We start from the raw sequence: 6000 nt of genomic DNA, 5'->3' as shown, positions 1-6000 counted from the left end.
AACCTGCGTTCTTTCACTTGCCTTCTACTTTTTTTTGTCTAGATTATTTGTTTACCCATTCTCCTATCAATCCTGTTATCAGTCCAATTCCTCTCCCACTCTCCCATGTTTGTGCTGAATCATCTCTTCTGCCAAATAATTCCTCTATTCTACTCACCAATACCTGAGTACCAAACCTGTCATCGCTGTGAATATCTGTCACGCCTATTGCGCATCGCGATGCCATGTGCAATAGTCGAAACTGAACTGCTGTCTGATTACAGTAGCGGCGCGCTGGCCTTAACACGCCAACACTCCCCCAGGTACGTTGACCACCTGGTCAGCTTAGTCCACTTCGCGTCGCACGTCTAGAACAGCTAGTTTAGCAGAAGGACGCTCGTAGATCCCGGTCGATGTCCTCACCGTTGCTGATCTGTGTTGGCCGTCTCTCGTCCAGGTTGAGTGCAGATTATTTTGCCTATTGGCCAGCAGTTCCGTGGTATCTTCGGGTCCGCTATCACCACAACGTCGTTGACCTCAATCGGCTTCGTTTGTACGAACCACTTGGTACGCCGGGTTATCTCGGGCAAGTAGTCGCTTACCCAATGGTGCTGTGCGGCTTGACTCCATTGGACGAGCCAAGAGATGAACTAGCCCCAGGCTAAAAATCTCTATAATAAAGACTAAAAAAAAAAAAAAAAAAAAAATTGGACGAGCCCAGAAGGAAGGGGTTGGACGTCAAAGCTGGAGCTGAATCTTGCTCCCAACGTGGGGCACGAACCCACGACCCTGAGATTAAAAGTCTCATGCTCTACCGACTGAGCTAGCCGGGCCATCACGCCAACACTTCACATATGACACACACGAAGTGACTGCTGCAAGCAGCTAACATCTTGAAGCTCAAATTCACCACAGTTTGAAGAGAATTGTAGCTGGTGAGTTTTGTTAGCATGATTCAGAGCTACCGTATCACAGCTTTTAATATCATCCGCTTTTGTTTGGTTGTTGATTTTTGTTTACGATAAACAAATGAGATTATGCTCATTGGTGAGATTTGACCTTTTTATATTTTTCCTACACGGTTTCTTTGAGCAAAAAGCAAATAGATCAGCCCGGCAAGAAAGCACGATGCGGACTTGCAAAAGTCAATCATTTTCAGCTGCAAAAATAATGTAACTTTTTTTTTTTTTATAAAGTCCGGACCCTTATAAATATGAATCATATGACATTTTGGGCAAAAATGATTTTCATGTAAGATATGATTACGTTTTTTGAAAGATAAGATTGCGAAAATCGCATGATTTAGCATGTTGCATTTTTCGCAACATTATTTTTTTTTATTTTTGGGTATGCCAGGGGCACTAATAATTTCAGATTAAAAACATTTTGGCTATACATGGGCCTTATCAGAATTTACAAACATTGGCATAGACAAAAATAAAGCAATTTTTTTTTTATAAAGTCCGGACCCTTATAAATATGATTCATATGCCATTTTCGGAATATTTGATCATAATATCAACTGAGAAGAAGTTGTCGGTTATAGTATGGTTTATCCGAAAACAAATATACACTGAGAGAAAAATCACTGTAAAACTGTATTGAATAGTTAAATACATAGTTCTACCAGAAAACCCGTGCAGATTTTTTTGATTTTGTAGAGCAAGGTGGAACAAAATCATTGGCAATATAAAAAATGCTCTAGTATGCAAAGGTGCATTTAAGATAAAGTCTTTACACCCAATTAGTGCCATTTGGAATCCAAGCGGGTACTACCACCCACCTTTTTCCTTTTTTCCTTTTTTAAGTTATGATTTTATGAAAACATAAGTATCTATTTACATAATCCGTTATAAAAACATAAACAGGATTTTTTATAATTTTCTTAATGGAAATTGTCATCTTAGAAAGCAACCAACATATTTGCAAAGTTTCATTAAAATCGAAGAGAATCATGTTCAATCGATTTGCTATTTGGCGTGGAAATGCTCAATACGGAAATGTTTATGACTCATTAATGTCCAGTAACATACAATTCTATACAAAATTTGGAACATCTTCCAGGTTCTCTTAAAACATAAGAATCGTTGAAAGTCAAGGATCTTGAAATAGTGCTTGTTTGTGCAACTGTTCACTAAGTGTGTACCTACCCCACTAGCCGTACTGACGTACACTACACAAACAGGCGCCACTGGTAGTGGAATAAATGTATCGGCTTCAGTGTATTGCATCCATTTTCATTATCAATAAAAGCAATAGTTTGTATGCTTCCGCCATGGCAGGACGGTCAGACAATCGTTCGTCTTTTGATTTATAAAAAAACACAACGTAGGAAAAGGTCCTGCCAGTGCGCGATCAGTGCTTTTCATTGTCTTTGTCTCCGAAAATCGCGGGGAGAAATAACCACATTTTCCAACCGTCAAACTATTGTTTTGGCAATTCTGAACATTGTACAATCCGGAGCAAAACAAATATTAAAAATCCTGATGATAGAAATTTTATTTCAGTTTCTGGAACACTGATATTTTTCAAATTTTAAACTTAGGGTAGATTACCAGTTGTGACTAATCGTTTCTATTATGGTGTGTTTGAATTATGCCCTGTGCGATTTCCATATGCCATAATTGGAACGCACCATAATATTAACCTACAGCCATAACTGGTACACCTACCCTTTGCATTTTTTTTTAAATTAAGGAGTTCAAAAAATCATCTTTCTAGATTTTTTTTAAGAATACGGAATGAAGATAAATATTCCAGACGTCGAACATCAAACATTTTTCAAGATCATAGATTAAAAAAAAAACATGCAAAGTTTTCAAGGCTCATGGATTTTTATAAAAAAATTCAATGATAATTTCTAACGAACTCCTGGGATAGCTTCATCGACATTCTGATGAGAGTTTTCGGGAGAATTGCGAGAAAACTACAAGTGAAATCTGAGGATTGTTTTCAAGGTAGTTTTGTGGAACTCCAGCTTTCATCAGAAACCTAACGAGAGTTCCATGGTAGATTTGAGAAGACCAAAGGAATACTGAATAAGATTCTATGAAATTTGCTGAATTTAATGAAAATTCATATGAATTTCTGAGGTTAATTTCTGAGAATTTCTGGAAAAAATCCTAGAGAAGTCTTAAAACAATTTCATGGCAATTCTGAAGAATCATTAAATTGGTCGAACCTCTTCACGGAATCATAGAGGTGATACTCTAAGGAAGCCTTAGCGTGAAACTTTAAAGGCACAAATGTCAGCTTCCACAAAACATACAAATTTGAAATTGCTACTCCTTGTTTGTTGTGCTTTGAGTGTGTTGGTTTATTTCCTTTCAATTCCGTTATAATTACTTATACTTTGACAGATACGCGTATTTCGTCTACTACTTGCAGCTTTCATCACTGCCAAGTACTCAACACCTACTGGCACTCGTGTTGAGTACTTGGCAGTGATGAGGTCTGCAAGTAGTAGACGAAATACGCGTATCTGAGAGTTCCATGACAGTTCTGGATGTATCGAAAATGAATCCGAAATAATTTCTATGGGAAATGCTACGGAGGATTACAAATAAATGGGATTACAATTCCAAGTAATCTTGGAATAAAATCTTTAAATTAATTTGAGTTGAATGCTAAAGAAGGTAGGAGAATTCAAAGCAGCAACTTGGCTCGAACATCGGGGGAAATACCTAGTTTTAGTAATACTTTATATGGGAATCAAAAAAATATTGTGGGCAAAAGTGCTACACCTTCTCAAAGTTGTCGCTTTTTAAGGATAATTTTAATGAAATTCAGAAGAGATTTTTCAAGGAACTCTGGAGAAAATCCCAAGGGAATTGAATTCCAAATACAGTTCCAACGAATTTTTTAAGCATACTAGAAGAGTTTCAAGGGCACTCCTGTATTCCAATGTTGTTTCGGTGATGTTTTTAGAGCATTCAAAGAAGAATACTAAGGATAATATAAGGAGCAGTTCAACAAATTTATGGGACTACTACAAAAGAACTCGATGTTTAATTCAAAGCGGAATTCCAACGAAAATTCCATGGGAGTATTTTTGCGAATGCAGGAAAACTTCCAAGAGATTTCTGTATTAGTTAGTAGTCTTTACTATCGGGACATTCAGCCGTGGGCAAAATTATTCATTGGCTTCTCTTCTAAGCTTAATCGATGTATGTTAGAAACTAGTATTTATATTAAACACATAGGGAAAGTGGGACCTCCCTTAGCTCAGTCGGTAAAGGCGCAGCTACAAAGCAAGACCATGCTGGAGGTGGTTGGGTTCAATTCCCGGTCCGGTCCAGGAATTTTTCGGTTTGGAAAATTTCTCGACTTCCCTGGGCATATAAGTATGATTGGACTTGTCACACAATTATACCAATGCAAAAATGGTACAGGCATCGAAAGCTCTCAATTAATAACTGTGGAAGTGCATCTAGAACACTAAGTTGAGAGCACGCAATAAGCTAATATGCGATATGCAATAAGCTTGTAATGCAAAGAAGAAGAAGAAGACATAGGGAAGCTGTGCCAGTTATGGCATTAGAGCTCATCTAATAGGCATGAAGAACAGCATTGATACCAGGGCGTCACAAGATCAGCTTCAATCGATAAAATCGATGCGACGGAGAAACTGATTAAAGCGAAGACTACACATCAAGAAGACTGGCAACTTTGCCATTTTCTCAAACGACCGGTATGAGACAGGCACAATCGCGGCATCTGCCGCTCAAAGGTAAATGCTCCGAACGGATTGGATAGCAAAGGTTCCATCCTCAGAAGAAAGGATTGTGTAGTTGCTCATTTTTCTAGGCGTTGCTTCCACCTTCGCTCGAGCGCAGCGCTACTGTATCTGTCGCTCGAATTCAGGCAAAGTTGCCAGTCTTCTTGATATGTTGTCTTTGGTTAAAGTCAAGCAGCTTCGCAGCATTCTAGCACTTCAGTCGGAGTCTACAAACAAATTCAATCGTTTATCTCTCTTTCTCCTGTCGCTTCATTCGTCTTTGTTTCTAGCTTCGGTGAAGCGGACGAGTGAAAGTGCGCTCGGCTTTGATAGGCTCGTATTGCATGAAACACATCAACAGAGGTTTGATGACGTATATGAAGGAAAATGAAAATATACTTTTCAAGCATTGCTCACGTTAAGACATTTGACGCAATATGTTTAATTTATCTTCCATCCACATGGGTTGATGCATATATTATCTTACACTCTAGGGGGGTCTCAGTTTTTATGACAAACAATGCATTAGGGGGCGGGGGGCGTAAAAATTTTCATCGATTTAACGTGACATAATTAATGCATGGGCCCCATATTTATCTAAAAAAAAGTAACGAAAACGGGACCTAACGCATTCTAAACATATTGAAAGAGCGGTGATATAGTGCCGGTGAAAGAGGGAAAAAGCCATTGGCAAATCAAAGTTGGCACTCGTGGAGAATAGAAGAACTATGAAAGTGATGATGGTTTCGAAATTTTCCACGGCGAGGTATACGAATTCAATCTTAAAATGCATTTATTTGCAAATAAAGCATTTTATTTAATTCTGGTTGCTGCTACAGTGGTAGAAAAGCTAAAATCTATGTATACGCCTAAAAATCTGAAAAGATATTATTTTTTTCTATATTTTATGTCTTTGGAGTAGTCCTTAAGTTTTCTACTAACGTAGCATAACCAGATTAAAATAAAATGCTTCATTTGCAAAATACAACCATTTTAAGATTGCTTTCGTATGCCTCACCGTGTAAAATTTGGAAACCATCATCACACTCATATTTCATCTATTCTTCACGAGTGCCGCCAACTTTGATTTGCTAATTATGAGGTTACTATTTAAAAACAACCCAAATTTGAGTAGGATCCTCCCAGATTCAAAACTGATCCTACCCAAAAACGGGTAAACTAAATTGGGAGTGACCAGTTGACAAATGGACAACATCGACCTGTATCCGATCGATGCTGTTCATTTGTCAACTTGTCACTCCAATTATAGTTTACCCGGTTTTTTTGGGTAGGTTCAGTTTTAC

The 6000-nt window shown here is 38.0% G+C and overlaps 1 non-coding gene across 1 annotated transcript; it reads right to left on the bottom strand.

Moving 5' to 3' along the window:
- Positions 1 to 737: 737 nt before the first annotated feature.
- TRNAK-UUU (transfer RNA lysine (anticodon UUU)) lies at positions 738 to 812 on the bottom strand. The gene has a single exon. It is a non-coding gene; the product is annotated as a tRNA-Lys (tRNA).
- Positions 813 to 6000: the final 5188 nt, after the last annotated feature.

Source organism: Ochlerotatus camptorhynchus, unplaced genomic scaffold (genome assembly GCF_037179485.1).
Source record: "Ochlerotatus camptorhynchus isolate MF236.1 unplaced genomic scaffold, CSIRO-AGI_Acam_v1.1 ptg000015l, whole genome shotgun sequence".
NCBI lineage: Eukaryota > Metazoa > Arthropoda > Insecta > Diptera > Culicidae > Ochlerotatus > Ochlerotatus camptorhynchus.
The sequence above is the reverse complement of the archived record's forward strand: the minus strand, read 5'-3'. Positions and strand labels throughout refer to the sequence as shown.